At 43.8% G+C, this 19,169-nt stretch overlaps 1 protein-coding gene and 1 non-coding gene across 3 annotated transcripts in view; both read left to right on the top strand.

Annotated features, from left to right (window-relative positions):
- Nucleotides 1–19,169, top strand: part of FBLN5 (fibulin 5) — an 86,797-nt gene that overhangs the window by 19,535 nt on the left and 48,093 nt on the right. The gene's annotated exons all lie outside the window — the stretch shown is intronic.
- Nucleotides 15,367–15,501, top strand: LOC133086062 (small nucleolar RNA SNORA1). Its single transcript, XR_009699845.1, has one exon. It is a non-coding gene; the product is annotated as a small nucleolar RNA SNORA1 (small nucleolar RNA).

Below are 19,169 nucleotides of genomic sequence, written 5' to 3'. Positions count from 1 at the left end.
ATAGAGGCAGTTAGGCCGCAGGACTCTTAGCAATACCCGTGGCAGTATTAACAAGAGAAACACAGATATTTATACATCACATTACAGCTCTACCAGTTATTCTGACATATTTTGAAGTTTTTGATGTATTTTGAAATATTATTTTGAGGTATTCTCACTTACCGTTACTTCAAAATTGTAGGAGATATTAGACCTGCTGTCCAATCTTGTCATTTCTAATTTTTGTCACTGATAAAGAAGCGTGTATATTACTATACATATTACACATTTGTTTAAAAAATATTTTGATGACTGTCTTTCAGTGTAATTGGGTTCTTTCATAATCCTGTGAATTTAATGTATGCAATTAAAAGCATTATTCTGAGAAAGGGTCCATGGCTTCATCGGTCTGCAAAACACATTCCCTGGACCAGATGATTTCTTCAATTCCCAGTCCTTAGGAAAGATAATGTTTGTTTCCAGACAGCCTGGGTTTTCTGTTAACTCGTGCTCACCTGGATCACTCGTGATGTGGTCCTTCTCTACTTGTGTGTTTCAACCAGCCCACGCGCTTGGTGACATCTTCGGCTAGGACCATGTCAGTTCTCCACTTATGAGGAAGCCCGAACCACCCACAGTTGGAGCCGCCCACGGGGACTGGCCCAGGCCTGCGGTGAGGTCCAGGACACTGGCCAGCCTCCGCGCTGGGTGGGAACCCACCGTGGGGCACGCCCGGCCCTGGGTGCCTTTGTGTGTGGAATAGGCACTTCCCTGCTGCCTAGCGTGGCAGTTTTCTCAATGAACCACAACTTTTTCTTGGCTCTCACCTTATGTTCCTTGGTCTGGTCGTGTTCCTTTTCAATATGTTCCATTCTGGGATTAGCCAGTTGTGTGTGAAGAGCAAGGGTGGGTGTTGCAAGAGGATGGAGAAGTGGGAACTTCGAGCAGCAGCACGATCCAGCTTTGCTTTTGATGGTTCCAGTGAAGGCAGGTGTTAAGGCCGCATCTCCAGAGAGCCCCTGCTGGAGGACCGTTGCAGCCCGTTCAGCCACGTGTGCTTGGAATTAGTGGGAGGTGCATGTTACGATGCTTCTCAGAGAGGCGCGGTGGTTCTGGATATGTGGGAAGGCGTCCGTACCTCCTCCTTTGTCGTCGAGACTGGTTGTAGATTTCTTTTCAAAGACCCTTTTGATGAAGGGGGGTGAGCACACCACAGGCAAACTTGAGAGCAGAACTGCTCGCATAGGTTCTGTGCCCGCCTTGGCAGCTTCTACAGGAGCTCTGCATGGCTCTGATCTGCGTGTGTGCATGGTGTCTGTGGCTCCTGCCCCCACCCCAGCGTGATGCAAGAAACAGAGTGATTTGGGAACTCTCTGTGCTTTTAGGAAAGGATGAAATGAAATAAAGAAGTAAAAATACCACATGAAAGCAAAGTATTAGTGTCATGGAGAGTGTGTGCATGCATACTGATTGAAAACCACATGAAACTGATCAGTATGGTCAGTTTCAAAATCAGTATGAAACTGATTAAAACCATAAATTAGGAATCATATTTAATGTTGCCAACAACAGCCTCAAGTAAATATCGTCTGCGAGACGCAAGTTATACCTGCTGTTACCCAAAGAAAGGGGATCTTTGTTTTCTCAAAGGCCTGGAGGGAGTCGGTGACTAGGCCAGGGAGTGGTGGAAGACAGTTGGATGCGTGGGGAGAGCGTGGGCTCTCGATTCAGACATGCTGGGGTTTGAACCCCATCCCCGCACAGGTGCCTGGCTCCGAGCGGTAAACCCTTTGAGTGGCCTATCTTCCAGATGGGATGATAGTACTTACCTTGTGGGGTTGTTTTTAGCAAAGGAAGTGCTGAGTGTCTGATAGTCCTGTCTGCAACCCCTAAGCAATTGCTGCTGTCACTCTCCCTACCCCTTCCCGGAGGGGCAGCAACTCTGCTGCGTCATATCTTACTAATCCCTGCCCAGCCACAGGGGCAGACAGGGGGCAGGTGCTTGCTGGCAGCTTATCCCTGGTGGGGAGGTTTGAGGCGGGAGAGGGAAAGGGGAGGAATTCCCTGGCGGCCCAGTGGTTAGGACTCTGTGCTTCCACTGCAGGGGGCACGGGTTCGATCCCTGGTCAGGGAACTAAGATCCCGCATGCCAAGCGGTGTGGCCAAAAAAAAAAAGATGGCGAGGGAAAGGCACCGCCTTTGGGTTTGTGACCACATGCTGATTCTTCTCCCCGGCTCCACTCAGCCAGAGGGCCTGCCTTTGAGCTGTTCTCTGGGGCCCTCTTACCCCTGGGGGTGCCTAGGAGGCAGATGGGTACATTCATTCTCTTCCTTTGGCTGCCAGCCTCTTTGGACACATGGACACGCAGACAGACAGAAAGACAGACTCCAGGCCACGCTGGCCAGTCAGGCAGTGACTGGGAAGTGCTGGTGGGCTGGTCTGACCCGTCATCAGAGAGACCCCTGAGTCAGATGACCCCCAAGCAGTCTGGCTGGTCTCCCGCTTGGAGGCAGAAAGGCCGCGGCTTCCTGGCAGCCCCCAGGTGTGTGACAGAGGGCAGTCAGGTGCCCACGTGCTCTCACCAGGGCATGGGTGTTGGGAGTTGGGACTGTGGCGGGAGGGTTCCTTGGATGCAGCCACTGTGCCAGCATCCACTGTTTATCCTCAGCATCTGGCAGCGTGAATTCTCAATAAGCTATTGACAACTAATGAATGAATGAGTGAAGGGATGAATGGAAGGAGAGTGTGGGCACCGTTCAACTCAGGCGAGTGGGGGTACCTTCACTCACTTCCACACTCGGTCTCTCATCACCCCTCAGAGCCCACCCCCGACCGACCCCCGCTGTGCTGGGTGCCGAGGGAGGACCAAGATGACCAAGTGTCTCTCTGTTCCTTGAACGCCAGGGCCGTGGTTACTGTGTGTGCCCCCGCACCTGGCATGCTTCCTTGGACCACCGGCACTCGGTGGGTGTTGAACTGAATTGAATTTACACTGTAGCTGAGGGGCTGATGGGAAAAGATGCTTGTGAAGAACCATCTGTTCAGACTGATTTACAAAGAGACCTACCTCCACCATCCTTTCCGCTTTGGGCTGTGCCACAGGGGAAATCTGTGGTAGGCTGTGTTCTTTCCACCTTGGACCTGGGACTTTGTTTCTCTGCCATGGGAGGGATTGGCTCTCAGGGATCTGCCTCCAGCCAGGGTCAGCTCCTCACAAAACTCCAAGGGGCGCCATTCAATTGTATGACATGCCGTTGGCATCCCCTGGAGCCCAACAACCAGCAGGAGGCTCCTGTTTGTCTTGGAAACAGAGGTGCATGCTTGGGGAAGGGTCCCCGGGCCATCTCCTTGGGGGCTGGCAGGGAAAGGACATTCACAGGATTCCTTCCCTCCAGAGGGACTCAGACATCAGACTGGATGTTAAGGACTGACCTCCCATTCCCCTCGGCTTGTCGGAGCCGGGCCAGAGGGGAGATGGGGACAGCCAGCGCTGGGCCCTGCCCCAGGCAGCCAGCATCCACAGGCTCCAGGGGACGCGGGCGGGTCGGGGCTGGGAGGCGGTGAGGCGTGGGGGACTTGTCAGTGTGAACTGACTTTCCTTCAAGCTAAAACATTTGCAGAAACCCAGCCAGAGTTGATTTATGAGCCCCACATATTTCACAGGTCTTAACGCATCCCCCAGGAATCAATGAGGTCAGACAGAACAGACTTTGCATCCGGAATCAGTATGAAATTGGCATCTTCAACAGTTCCCATGGGAAGCAAGGGATAATAATTTAAGGGAGATTATATTAAATATTGCAAAGACACAAAAAACCTGGACTCTGCTTCATTCCCGTTGGGGAGAAAGACAAGTCATCTGTTTTCTGCATCTGAGCTGGATGAGGGGTGGCCATTTCTGCTGAAGCCACTGTGACCAAAATGAAGCATGATGGGAGGGGGGCGCTAGGGCGGACGATGAACTCAGAGCCAGCTTAGCAGTGACCGCAGCATCCTGTACTGTGTCCTCTGCTGCATGCTCTGTAACTGTGATAAATAGACATTTGTGATTATTTATTTAATGTCTCTCTGTCCAGCAGGAACTTTCTGTCTTGTTCACCATTGTATTTTTAGCACCTGATAAATATTTGTTGAACAAGCAGAAAAGCGACATGTGGTGAATTGTATGTATAGTGTTCAAATGAGTGAGAGAAACTGATTACATCTCAGGTACAGTTGTCCACATAGATTAATTTATTATCATTAATGGACTTCATTCATTTATCATTTCCATGCTGGGGTCTGTGCTGTGCACACAAAGATAAATCAGGCATCATCACCACCTTCGGGAATTCACACTCTCTTGCCAGGAGTTGAGGTAGGTTGGTAGGACGTAGGGAACCCAACACATACGTAGTTATAGCCCAAGGTAATGGGACAGCAGCCAAAGCAGGTATGAGGCTCTGTGTTGGCCCTGGCTGGAGTGATCATAGAATCCTTCCATAAGGACAGGTGTTACACATCTATGCATCCATTTGATTATACAGATATTCACTGAGCACGTCCCTGTGTCAGACACTGCCAAGTCCTGGGAGGGGATCTAAAGGTGAATAAGAGTTGGTCCCTGCCTTCAGGATCTCACAGCTGAGCAGATGTGAGTGGGAGTTGGGGAAGGGTGGGTGCACATAACTCATCAGTGTCTTTACATGAGCCGGAGTGTGAGGGGTGGTGAGAGCAGTATGGCCGGGTGCTGTAGGGGTGCCCGCAAGGAATAGGGATTCTGCTCTGGCAATGGATATGATGGCCTCTAAGTCGATGTTTGGAGGCTTGAGTAGAATTTTCATGTGGGAGATGGGGAAGGGCTTTCTGGGTTGAGGGAACAGCCTGGGCAAAGACATGGAGGCCAGAAACTTCACGGCACATTGAGGACTACTGGTGAGGACCAGCCTTGGTCATGAGCCCATTGGTCACCTGCCCATTTACGACAGCCAGTGCATGGCTGCAGCATGGACATGGGGTGGGGTCGGGGCAGCCATAGAGTGAGAGATGAGGCTAAGGAACTTGGCAGGAACTTGGCATGGCCTTGAATGCCATGCCAATCTCTTGGGCTCTGTTCTGTAAACACTGGTTTTTAAGTGGTGTCTTGACATCTGTTTGAAGAAGATTCCTGGTTTAGGAGCCCAGGAATTAAATCAAGACTGGGGTCTTGATTTAATCTCATCACTGCAACAAGCTCAGTGGGGGGTCGTGGCTCCTGTTCCCTCTCTTTCGGGGCTCCGTTTCCCCATCTATACGAGAGGGGCTGGACCACAGTCTCCAAGGCTCCCTCCAGCCCTGACCACTCAGGATATGGACATGCTTGTGACAACTAGGTGAGGGTACCTTCTGGAGGCAGGTAGATTCTAGAGATAGTATCTTTTCACTGGAGGCAGTGATTTTGCAGTAAGTCTAAACTAATGATTGGACCACCTCTAATGATATCGCCTCCATGCTCTCTAAGAGTCCTGGTTGGAGCCTTCTTTTAAGCTTGAGGCAGAGATGAGCCCTTTTTTTGAGTCCCTCCAGGAAAGGGGCATCAGTGGATGGTGATGAAATTAGCTCTGACTGTGATGATAGCACATGGCCTGCTCCTGCTAGAAATCTGGCGTTGCCTTTATAACACCTGGGGAGAGTTTGCAAGCAGCTGGAGCAAAACACAAATTCCTTGCGGAGCCAAGAATCTTCTTAGATTGACTAACGGGCTAAGAATGTAAGAGTTCCACAATCAGACCTTTCTGGGAAATCCCCACCTCAGACCTTCTAAACAGACCCTTTTTAAAGGATCGTCTCAATCTCATTTAGCTCTAGAGAGCAAGAGCTGGCCCAGGACCAGGTGGCGCTGGCCTGTGGTCTGATGGCTACTCACTGTGGGAAGCTGGATCCTATAGTTACATCCTTAAGGGACTCCCTTAATTATAATAATTCCCACTTGAACACTGCCTCTCGCTTTTCCAAATGCTTTCGCATCCACTGAATTCTCAGACAGCCCAGTAGGCAGGCTCAGGATCGTTTTCCCCATTTTAGAGAATACTTGGAAGGGCTCTGTGACTGTCCCAATATCGCACAGTTCGTCCGTGGGAGAGGCCGACCAGAGTGTAGACTTGCTGACTTTCAGACCCTCCTCCTCCCGTAAGATGGGCCAGATGCTCTTTACTGATCACAGGCTACACTGGCCTCCTTTGTCTCCTCAAACAGAGCATCCCTACCCCAGAGCCTTTGCACTTTCAAGTCCCTCTGTTTGGAACTCTCTGGTTCATTCTCCTCTTTCAGGCCTCAGCTTAGTAGATGATACCTTCTTAAAGAGCCTGTCCCTGACCAACCTGTCCAAAGTCACCCTGCAATCATTCTCCGTCACAGCTCGTATCATTATTACTTGTCCCGAACTTGAGAGTGTGTAAAATCATCTGGAGGGCTTCAAACACAGATTGCTGGCTCCCACCCCCAGAATTTCTGATTCAGTTGGTTTGGGGTGAGACCTGGGCTTTCAAGTGATGCTAATCCTTCTGGTCTGGGACCTTACTTTGAGAACCACTGATTGATGACTATCTTTTAATTAATTAGTTTTATTGAGGCATGAGTGACATGTAACATTATATTAGTTTCAGGTGTACAGTATAATGATTCAGTGTATATATTGTATACCCACAATAAGTCTAGTTAACATCCATCACCACACGTAGTTAAAAATATTTTTTTTCTTGTGATGAGAACTTTTAAGATCTACTCTCAACAACCTTCAAACATGAAATACAGTATTATTAACTATAGTCACCATGAAGTATATTACCTCCCTATGACTTATTTATTTTATAACTGGGTATTTGTACCTTTTGACTCACTTCACCCATTTTGTCCACCCCTACCCCCTACCTCTGGCAACCACCGATCTGTTCTCTGTATCTATGAGCATTTTTTCCCTTAAGATTCCACATATAAGTGAGGTCTGAGGAACTGGTCTTTCTCTGACTTATTTCATTTAGCATAATGCCCTCAAGGTCCATCCATATTGTAGCAAATAGAAAGATTTCCCCCTTTTTTTTTTTTTTAATTTATTTGTTTTATTTATTTATTTTTGGCTGTGTTGGGTCTTCTTTGCTACGTGCGGGCTTTCTTTGGTTGCGGCGAGCAGGGGCTACTCTTCGTTGCGGTGCACGGGCTTCTCATTGCAATGGATTCTCTTGTAGCAGAGCACGGGCTCTAGGCGCAGGGGCTTCAGTAATTGTGGCACGCGGGCTCAGTAGTTGTGGCTCGCGGGCTCTAGAGCGCAGGCTCAGTAGTTGTGGCGCACGGACTCAGTTGCTCCGCGGAATGTGGGATCTTCCTGAACCAGGGCTTGAACCCGTGTCCCCTGCACTGGCAGGTGGATTCTTAACCACTGTGCCACGGGGGAAGCCCAAGATTTCCCTTTTTTATGGCTGAATAGTATTCTATATTATATATATACCACATTTTCTTTATCCATTCACCCACAGATGGACATGTGAGTTGTTTCCATATCTTGGCTGTACTTCTTTGTTTATTGTCTATTCCATCTCTTATCTTGTTTCTGCTCTATCCCTAGTGCCTGGTCCATCATTTGTATTTGCCAAATGAGTACTGACTGAAGACTCAGTTGGACTCCTTGCTTTATAATCATCCCACACCTAAGAAGGAAGGTCAAACATTGACAGAAACCCTGGGATTTATTTGGTCTGATCTCTTCTCCCCATTACCTTTTTCTTTAACTTTTTTCACACTCAAGTTTTTTCTAAGGGTCATTATTATTATTATTATTTTTATTGAAGTATAGTTGATGTACAAAATTATATGTTACAGGCGTACAACACAGTGATTCACAACTTTAAAGGTTATACTCCATTTATAATTATTATAAAATATTGGCTATATTCCCTGTGTTGTACAATATATTTTTATAGTTTATTTTATACCTAATAGCTTGTACCTCTTGATCCCCTATCTCTGTCTTGCCCTCGCCCTTCCCTCTCCCCACCGGTAACCACTAGTTTGCTCTTTATATCTGTGCATCTGTTTATTTTTTTGTTATGTTCACTAGTTTGTTGTTCTAAGGGTCATTATTAAATTTATGTATAGATTTCATGGACGATTTTTATAAAATTCCAATGAATTGCGCTGTCGGGGTTCAAGGAGGGTTGTCCAAAATCCAACCAAGCCATAGGGCATCCGACCAAGTGTGGCTCCCTGAGTCTGCCGTGTCTCTGTGCTGTACTTAAACCTTGATACTCACCTCACCTGTCAGCAGGTGGGGAAGAGCCCACACATCCTCCCTCTTCCCCCTTGGGACAAATTACAGGCGAGCTAGCTGCGACTGGGGTGGGAGGGAGGATACAGGTTAGGACCATGACTCAGGGTTTTCCCTTTGTGACGAGCAGATTGGCACTAAGGGAAGAAACCTTGATCTTGGGCTTGTCAGCACTTTGTTCAAACAAACTGCAACCCAGCCCAGATGCCACAGCTGTAAACCTCTTGGGAACTTTCTGGGTAAATGAATTAGAATTTTATGACTGGCTAGCGTAGAACACTTCTTCTAACTCCCAAAGTGGTACTTTCAGAACCCTCAAGTGTCTGACGCCTCTCCTACCCTGACATTTCAAAAGAACAAAGTTGAGATTTTGCCAGACTGGAATAGGGTTAGTTTGTTTTTTATTTTCACTAGTGCATTTTATTTTATTTTATTTTTAACATCTTTATTGGAGTATAATTGCTTTACAATGGTGTGTTAGTTTCTGTTGTATAACAAAGTGAATCAGTTATACATATACGTATGTCCCCATATCTCCTCCCTCTTGCATCTCCCTCCCACCCCCCCATCCCACTCCTCTAGGTGGTCACAAAGCACCGAGCTGATCTCCCTGTGCTATGCAACTGCTTCCCACTAGCTATCTATTTTACATTTGGAATTGGGTTTTAAATGTAAAATTTGATCTTCCCTGTCTAAGGGGAGTTGAAGGTGAGGTCTGAGGTGTTTATGGATCCTCCCAAGGTAGCACTGTGGCTGGGGGAGTGCTGAGAATGGACTGGGGCCAAGCTGGCCCAGGCTTCGTCCTTTAGTTGGGGGCAGGGCTCCTTTGAGGACCCAAGGGAAATGGAGTGTGTGTGTGTGTGTGTGTGTGTGTGTGTGTGTGTGTGTGTGTGTGTATCCGCGGGATGGGGGGTTGCCAACTCTTTTGGAGACCACCACATGGCTGCCCTGGAATAAGTATCGTGGGGACAACTAACTGCCCAAGAGAGTCAAGGAAGTCTACCCAGAGAAGGAACGGTCATAGTTGAGTTGGGAATCTGGAGACCAGGGATGGGAAATAATTTGTCCAAAGTCACCTTGCCTGTCATTTGCAGAGGTGGGATAAAGCCCAAAGTCGCAGGATTCCTAATCCCAGGAAACTGTGTTGTACTGTGGAAGGAGACTGGATTTGGAAGCTGAGTGACCTTGAACAAGTCCCTTCTTCTCCGTGGGCCTCACAGAGGAGCGTGATCTGTAGGATTAGTTAGGTGCACTCACTCATTGTGGGGATAACACATGAACAACACAGGATCTCAGACGGACAATTGCGGGAGCTCTGATTCTGGTGCCTGTGTTAACTTTTATATTCTAAGCAGTTTGGTCAGGCTAGTGTTTGTCAGGATAAGGTGAGTCAGGGCATTAAATTGAACTGTCTTTCTAAAGTGGGCTCATTGCATCGGCCTCAGTTCCTTTCACTAGAGTTTGGTTTCACAAGAATTCTGCCCCAACCCAGCTGCATGGGCAGGCCAAGCCAAATCTGCTTTGTAAGTCATACAGCTCTGTTCTTTCCACATTCAAGCTCCATAAAGAGTTGTAAATGGAATAAGTTTGGCTGTTAGCATGATCTCTCTCTGAAGATGAAAAAAAAATTAAACGGAGGCAGGAGACCCTGGTACTTCAGAAGCGGACAAATCACAGAAGGGTTAATAAAATAGAAAGCGATTAAGACAGTAGGAGATAGTGTGACTTGGGTTTTAGCTCTCATGAGGAGGACAGGCTTGCCAGGATCGCGTTCCAGGGCAGCCTACTGACCGCGAGGAAGAATGTGTGCGGTTCCAGAGTTGAGCCCAGTGAGCCACAGCCACACTGAGAACCCTGAGACCAGGCGGGGGAGGGAGGAGGGCGAGCCAGTCATGTCCCTCTGGGAGGCTGGGGACAGTCTCCAAGGTGGGAGGTGTTCAGGGCCAGGGCGAAGCACACAGAAAGTCTGAGTGTACTCGGGTTGCCATAACAAGTACCACAGAGTAGGGGGCTAGGACAACAGACATCTATTTGCTCCCAGTTCCAAAGACTGGAAGTCCAAGATCAAGGTGTAGGCAGAGCTGGATCCTGCTGAGGGCCTCAAGGGAGAGGTCTGTTCTAGGCTTCTCTCCTTGGCTTATAAAAAGTCATCTTCACATCGTCTTCCTTCTCTGTGTATCTCTGGGTCCAAACTCCCCCGTCTTATGCGGATGCCAGTCACATTGGGTTAAGATCCACCCTAATGGCTTCAGTTTAACTTAATCACTTTGAAAGACCCTATCTTCAAAGACAGTCGCATTCTGAGGTACTGGGGGTTAAAACTTCAACATATGAATTTTAAGGGACACAATTTGACTTCAACGTATGAATTTTGGGGGGACACAATTCAGCCCAAAACACAGGACACAGTCCCTTTTCCTCTGGGAGGGGGACCCATGTGACATCAGAAGCCACTGGGAATGCCATTTTTTGCTCTTATCCTTAACGACCCAGGCCTTAGGTGATTTCCCCTAGGAAGCCTTCTTAGATCTTTACCGCCCTGTCCAAGCCCATTGGACTCCCTCCCCACCTCCCTTCGAGTTCTCCAAACACTTAGCTGGTACCTCTATTGGGGCATTTATCATCATCTACCTTAGACTTAATTAGAAATGTGTCTATGCTCCTGACTTATTGAAGCCTCATGTCTTAGGCATCTTTGTGTCTCTCTCATATCCCCTGCCTCCTGTCTTGCATATAGAGCAGGTTTGATAATATTTGTTGGCTTGTTGATGGGCCGGCTGTCCAAGGAAGTTGGGTAATAAGTGCTGGATAAACAGGAAGATGCAGCTATTAATAAAACAGCAACAGCAACGTGCCTTTCCTTAGAGTCTTTGCACTCGCGGACAAAGTCGAGCTCCTGGATTCATAAAGAAAAGAAGCTCCTTCCACCCTTCTAACCTTGTTTGACCTAAAGGGTCAACGGAAGAACCTGCCAACTGGGTGCTCAGCGTTCTTAAACCCCCAGAGTTCAAAGAGGATGACTCCTGTGGCCAGTGTTGAAGAAACTCTTCAATCATTTCTTGAATAATGACATTCTTTTGGCCCGGCTCTGTGGATACTCCTCCTTCCACCCCCAGTTCAGTGACCTTCTGTCCCCTTGTTTCTTGGCTGAACGTCTGGGTCTGCTGTAGAGAGTAGAAGTAGTTTCATCAGAGCGAGGGTCCTTCCCACGAATCCAGAGCCACGCAGCCCAGAAGGCCTGACTGTGCGGAAACAGCTGGGTTTTGGCAGGCTGATTTTGAAAAACAGTGCTAATAATTGAAAATCACTCTGTTTCAGAATGGTGTATGGAGGATGAAGAATGTACTGTTAGATAAGGCAGGTCCCCCATCTTGTTAAGAGAAGACTCATTTGAGGATTTGCTCTGAAATCCCTACCTTTACTTTCCCTCACCTCCTACCTTTACTTTCTTCTAGTAAAGCTTCCCACCTGGTCCCTGGGAGGTAGATGTGCCTGGGGATCGGTCCCTTCAGCTCTTGGGATGGTTGGCAAGGGCTTGGGATGCTTGAGTCTTTGGGCCAATTGCCTTTGCTTTCTCCATTGTGCCTTACACACTTCTAGAATTTTCTGTGTGTGCCCCCAAATGGAAAAGGTTGGGGAGGACTGCTTTAGACTGATGTATTCTGCAGAGATTTCTAGGATCACAGAGCAGGTTTCTCAATATTTACCTTTTCAAATGAAACACATTCACTTATTACTCTTGGTGCTCTGGCTTTGGACAAAATGAATGCCAATATTAGGACTCTGTGGTTCAGTAAAGTTGTAGGGAAATTTGATTACGTTCAATGTATTAATCATCCGGACTCTTGTGGTTGCAAGTAACAGAAACCCAGCTCAGAGTGGCTTAAGCAAAAAAATAAATAAAACAACAACAACACACACACAGACACAACTGCATGACCACATAATTTATTTTTTCATAACTGAGAAGTCCACGAGTAGAATGAGCCCTGGATGACTGGATCATATCATATGGACTTGGTTTTTTTCTCTCTCCATCTCCTGTCTCCAATACAAAGGCTTCTTCATTCTCAGGGCAGGCTCTCTCAAGAGGTAGCCCCTGGCAGCTGCAGGCTTTTCTCTTACCAGGTTAGCAACACAGAGAGATTGCCTCAATCTTTAGAGCTCTTTTAAAAGGATGAAGTCAGACTCTGTTAGCTAGTTTGGGTCACATGCCCATTCCTAAACTCATCACTGTGACCAGAAACATGTGGGGTTTTGATTTACCAAACCTGCATCACAGGTCCAATGCCGGAGCCAGTAGTGGATGTAAAGCTATCTGGAACACACTTTCCACGCTAAAGGTGAGGAAATATGGTTTCTCAAAGGAAAATCGGAATGCTGTTACCTCCTGAAGGGAGTTTGGACGTTGAGTGGGCAAGAGCTATACCTGGGATCCCGGCTTCCACGTGGAAAAAGAGGAAATGGAAGGACTCTTGTTTGCTCTGAGCCAACAGTGACAGATAATGGAGAATGTGCTCCCCCAGCTGATTCAGTGTCCTTCATACATGCACTCTTCTGTGACACTGGGGGATGGTCACCAGTAAAGAAGGCAGGGGCCCGGAACTGTTATTTATGCTACCCATCTGTCCTCATGTAGGGAGCTATCCACACTGTCCCTCAGAGACAACTAACTCTCTTGTTCATTAAAAATTGTCAGGGAGATAATACCATGAAGTCTCTTTATAGAAATATCAGGCTGTTATAATTCTTTGAGTCAAGAAGAAATGCCTAGTACCTTGCTTGAATCACTTGTGCTATTGTCTTTCTTATCCTGCCCTTAGGAAAGACAAAAAATAAAAAAACAAAGAATGGTAGATTAGTACTGTGTATAACCATCATCATCATTGTCATCATCATTATGATCATCATCATCTTCACCATCCCACATCAAAGCACCTATGTGTCTCTGATTCCATTTTTATTTTAACGGTGGTGATACGTTAATTGGTCATGTACGGTAACTGCCAACACTCACATGTGCAGAGCTGTTGGTCATCCTTTTATCTCCTGGCCCCTTATCATAGTAAATCTTGGCAATAGCCTTGGTTTTCTTATCTATAAAATGAGGATAATACCTATCTCGTAAGTTTTTCCATGAGGATTAAAAGAATATATATAAAGCACGAGATGTTAAAATAAGTAAGATGCATAGCTATATGTAGCCATATGTTCCCTAAGACATGCTTCATTATAGTAATTAACTTCTGCCCTTAAAGAAAAGCCCCACTGGTCACTTACGAAGTGCGGATAGCTTCTAAGAGCTTTTGAACTGGAATGATGGCCCAGGGATGCACCACTGCCCCATGACCAAGAAAGAAAATCTGAAGAAATTGAATAATGCTTTTCTGGAAAAGGACCAGAGTTATGCTCAGGGCATAGTACTGAGATGTCAGAAATAGACTAGAATATTCCCTCCAAGTGTTTAATGGAGAAGCATCCATAGGAAGACCTCAGGGCCGGGGCCAGGATATCTGGACATGATTCCAGTTCTGCCCTTCACTAGCTGTGTGACCTTGGATATGTGTCTTAAACTCTCTGAATCTCAGTTTTCTCTTCTGTAAAATGGGGATAACAATTCCTGACCTGCCTACCTCACAGCATTATTAGTGATACAGTAGAGCCTTTAGTTCCTATAAAATCTGCAGAATTGTTTCCAGAGCATTAAAATAAATTGCTCCATTATATTTATCAGAATGCAGTGTACTTGTTGTCATGCTGTCTCAGTAAACCGTGAACTAAACTGGGAAAGGACTTATGCAATATTTGATATACACACACAATTATATGTAACATATGTAAGCCAGATGTTTATTAACTATGCATATGGGAGAACCCAGCACCCAACCTAAGAACCTGTGGGCTTCTCCACCATCACACCTTGTATCTCCTTTCAAGGTCTTCTGAGACTTGCTTATTTCATTCAATGTTATATTTCTAAGATTCCCATCCATGTTGTTGCATGTAGCTGCAGTTTATTTTTTGCTTTTGTATACTTTTCCACAATGAGACTCTACTGTATCACAGTTTATTAATTAATTCTTTCATTAAAAGACATTTGGGTTGTTTTTAGTTTTTTGTTATTACAAAGGATGATACTATGAACATTCTTCTGAGTGCCATACACCTGTGCTGTAAGGTATGGAAATTTCAACTTTACAAAACAATGCTTTGTTGTTTCCCAAAATAGTTATACTGGTTTACACACTAAGCAGTGATTAAGATTTTCTGTTGCTCTTCAGTCTCACCAACACTTGTTATTGATAGACTTGTTAATTTTTTGCCAGTCCAGTAGTTGTAAAATGGTAGTTTTCGTGTTCTTAATTGCATTTCCCAGGTTACTAATGAGGATAATCATATTTTAGTATATTTATTGGCCATTTGTGTTTCCTCTTTTGTGAAATTGTCTGATCATATCTTTTGCCTGTTTTCCTATTGAATTTTCTTTCCTTTTTGTACTTGTGATTTGTATGAATTTCTTTATATATCTAGATACTAATCCTTTTTCAATTGTATGGGTTGCAAATATCTTCTCCCAATTTATGGCTTATCTTTTCAGTATCTTCATGGTGTTTTTTGAGCTACAGACATTCCCAATTTTAATGTAGTTGAATGTTTTTGTGGAGGCTTGCTTGAAAAATCCTTCGCTACCCTAAGATCATAAATATGTTTTCTTATATTGTCTTTTAAAAGTTTTAAGACTTTGCTTTTCACATATAACTCTTGAATCTATTTGGAATTTATTTGTGTATATGGTGAAAAGTATAGATCCAGTTTCACTTTTCTCCATATGGACAATCACCTACCCTAACACCCTTTATTGAGTAGCTACTCCCCTCCCCATTGCTCTGTAATGTCCCCTCATTTACTTATCAAGTGTCTACACCTGTGTTGTATCTGTGTTCTTGCTACTCTCTTCCACTGTTAGTTTTTGCACCAATACTCCTCAGTGTTTATTATTATAGCTCATTAATAAGTCTTACTATCTAATAAGACAGACTCCTTTTACTTTCTTTTTCAGGAGTGTCTTGGCTATTCTTGGGCCAAATCCCTTAAAAAAAATTGTTGAAGCCTCATTCTATTGAAAATGGGCGCTGTTTTTCATGGGGCCCATAAGTTGTTAATGTGGCTACATTGAGAACACAGGTTTTGCTTCCATCACTGTAATATTATTGCAGTGGTGACAATGAGACCTGTAACTTTTTTTTTTTTAAAGAAAAAACTTGTTGAAATTTTGGTTGCAATTCAGTGAGTTTTTAGATAAATTTGAAGAGAACTGACATCTTCATTTTATTGAATCTTTTTATCCATGGACATTAAATCTCTTCCCTTTTTGCACATCTTTGTCTAGATTCATTCCTAGGAAGTGTGTATATATGTGTATATATATATATATATATATTTTTTTTTTTTTGCTATGTTTATGATATCTTTAAAAATTCAGTGTTTCTTTTGTTGCTAGTATATAGAAACACAACTTATTTTAATATATTGAGCTTATATCTAGATGGCTTGTGAAATTCTCATATTCTTTCCAATACTTTGTAGAGTCTTTTGGGTGATTCTGACAAACACACTATCTGTGAATAATGAGAATTTTGTTTCTTTTCTTCTCTAATTTTTATACCTTTTATTTATTTTTCATGTCTTACAGCACTGGCTGGTACCTTTAGAAATATGTTGAATATAGGTGTTGACAGTGGAATCCTTGTCTCTTTTCTGGTGGTAAAAAGACTGTGTCTAATGTTTCCTCACTAAGAATGAGTTTTGCTGAGTTTTCTTTTTTTTTTTAATAATTAATGGGTATTGAATTTTATCAAATGCTTTTCTACAACTATGAGATAATTATAGGCTTTAAAAATCTGCTTTTGTGGGGAATTACAATGATGGATTTTCTTATTAAACCACTTTTCATTCATTCCTAGTATAACCGACTTAGTCATGATATAGTATAATTTGTTTACAGTAAACTGCTGGATTTGTTTGGCTCATATTTTGTTTAGGATTTTTTTCATCACTGTCTATATATTAAAATGACGCATCACTTTTCTTTTTTAAAATTACTCTTGCTGCGTTTGGTGTCAACATATTAGCTTGATACAGTGAGATATTCTTCCTTTTCTGTTCTCTGGAAGGCTAGAATGATCTATTCATGGAAGGTTTATTGGAATTTTTTTGTAAGATCATTGAGGTCTGATTGTGTGTGTGTGTGTGTGTGTGTGTGAGAGAGAGAGAGAGAGAGAGGGAAGATTTTTAGCTACTGATATAATTTCTTTAACAGTTATGGACTGTTAGGACTTTTTACTGCTTCTTAAGTCTGTTTTGCAAAGTTATATTTTTCTTGGAATTTGTCCATTTAAGTTTTCAAATTAATTTGCATGAGCTTTTTCATAGCATTCTTTGCATTATCTTTTAAATCTCTACTGAATCTGTAGTTCTATTGCTATTCTCATTCCTAATATTTTTGTGCTCTTTAAAAATATGCTAAAGTCATATCTTTTATTAGTCATTTTCGAAGAACCAGTTTTTGGCTTTGTTGATCTTTATTTCTTTTTTTTTACTTTTTATTTCATTAATTTCTGCTCTTATCTTTATTATCTTCTTTCTAATTTTTTTTTTTTTTTTTGGATTTCTTTGTTCCTTTTCTAATTTCTTATGCTGGATGCTTAGCTCATTAATTTTAAACCTTTCTTCTTTCCTAACGTTTAAGACTATATATTTTTCTTTGTGTTTTGCAAATTTGGATATGTAGTGTTTTCATTGCTATTAAGTTCTAAGGATTTTCTGATTTATTGTGACCACTTCTTGTGGTCCATGATTTATTTAGTGATGAGTTTTTAAATTTTACATATTTATGGGGGTTTATCTTTTTTGTTGTTGTTGATTTCTATTTAATTGCATTGTCATCAAGGAATATGATTTGTGTGATACTGATTCTGTGAAATTTGTCTGGAACATGATTTATTCACTTTGTATCCACAATACCTAGCATAATGCCAAGAATGTGGAAGTTGTTTGGTAAATGCCGATCTAATGAATGACAGATGAATCAATGTCTAGTGACCAGGCATTAGAGGAATTATCTCTTTATACTCAGCCAAGATGTCCAATCCTGCCAGCTACATCTTATTCCAAAATACCCTTGCAAGTGCACACTAGGAATATAACGGCCCGCCAAAATTGTCTTCTATCCTGCTCACACCCTTCCTCCTTTGGCCCGAGAAGCAGACACTGAGTGGCTGGGTGAGAGGTTGCTTTCAAAACTGATAGTGTGAGACTATCAGACCCAGTCTTAAATGTAATAGAATTAGATAATCGCTTTGCACGTATTTCTGGAGAAAAATATTTCTTCTATAACGGTAATAGTTTAAAATATGTGTAAGGTGGCATTTCCTCCAAAGGAAACTCCTATCTCATTGAGTCCCTGAAAGTAGTTAGACATAATACCCCCATTTAAAAAAAAAGGAAAACTGACGTAAACCTAGTTAGTGGTGAAGCTGGCATATGAAGGAGAAAATAGTTAATTATTAGCTTCTCTGTCTTTTCCTAAGCCCCTGAGAAAGGCCTTTTGAAGATGCCTATTCAACAGGTCTTGAAAGAGGTCCAGAGGGAAATATGAGAACTTCCTTATTTCAGGGTAAATCTCAGGAAAGATGGCAATGTTTATACATTACATGAGCATTCGTATATTGTAACAATATTTGCATCATATTATGATAATGTTCATATGCTATAACAATAGTCATACATGATAATAATGTTTATATATTATAATAGACACTTGACATGGGGCCAAACAGAAAGTAGAAGATAACTCAGTTGTGCTCCCCAAGAGCATCAGATAAGAAGCCCTTCCCCATTCAGGTTACTCTCTTACCCTACGTTTTCTCCCTACTTTGTAATAGTCTGTTCTACAAGGTCATGTCCTCATTTTGTATGCTGAGTCAAATTGTGAGCAGCTCCTGGCCACGTTTATGTCTTTTCCTCTTGCGTCCTCCAGAGGGCCTCCGCAGCCCTGCATAGGTAAGAGGTATAGACAGTGAGTGATGGGAGTAGGAAACTGGTCTGGAGCAGAGAGGACTCAGATTTATCAACCTTTCCAGATGGAGGGGACCTCAGACCTTGTTTTTCAGAGGAGGAAACAGGCTGAGAAGAACTTGCCTGGGGCCACCATTGAGCTAGTGGGAGGTTCTGGACTAGGACCTGGCTTTGAATTCCTAGTTTTTTCTCTTCTTTTAGGAGGTGGGCTCCCCTCCTTCTCCCATCCCTCTCCTCCCCTTCTTCTTCCTCCTACTTTTTGACATGAAGCTGGAGCAATCAACCTTGACTGAGGGCCATTTCTGTGTCGGGCACTGATTTACAGGTTTTACTTACATAGGATCCTCACAAAACCCCTTGAGTAATGTACCATCACTAGCTCCTTTTACAAATGAGGAAACCAAGGCTTTTAGGGGCTAAGAAATAAACAAACAAAAAACAAGAAAAAGACTTGTTTAAAATCACAGAGCTAAAAAACTGGGGGTGGCAGGATTTGAAACAGGTCTGACTCCAAAGCCCATATTCTCACCAACCTCTGTTGTCCTTTGAACCTAGTTCACAGAAGTATGAGATGACCCACGCATAGTCCAGACCTCTTTTTTCCTGCTTCCCTGCTTACCTCCCCATCTCTCTATGCCTTCATCTTTCTCCCCCTCCCTCCTTGTTCTCCTGATTCTCTACTCCCATCCAGGGATACTCAAGTCTTAATTCCGTTGTGGAGAAGGGAGCTACAAAGGGGATGCGCGCTGTTTGGGCAGAGAGTTAAGCTCCTCAGAAGCACAGGATGCTGCCATATGTGTATTCTCTGGGATTTTATTTCAGATCACAGGTCAA

Source organism: Eubalaena glacialis, chromosome 2, assembly GCF_028564815.1.
Source record: "Eubalaena glacialis isolate mEubGla1 chromosome 2, mEubGla1.1.hap2.+ XY, whole genome shotgun sequence".
NCBI classification, from domain to species: Eukaryota; Metazoa; Chordata; class Mammalia; order Artiodactyla; family Balaenidae; genus Eubalaena; species Eubalaena glacialis.
The sequence above is the reverse complement of the archived record's forward strand: the minus strand, read 5'-3'. Positions and strand labels throughout refer to the sequence as shown.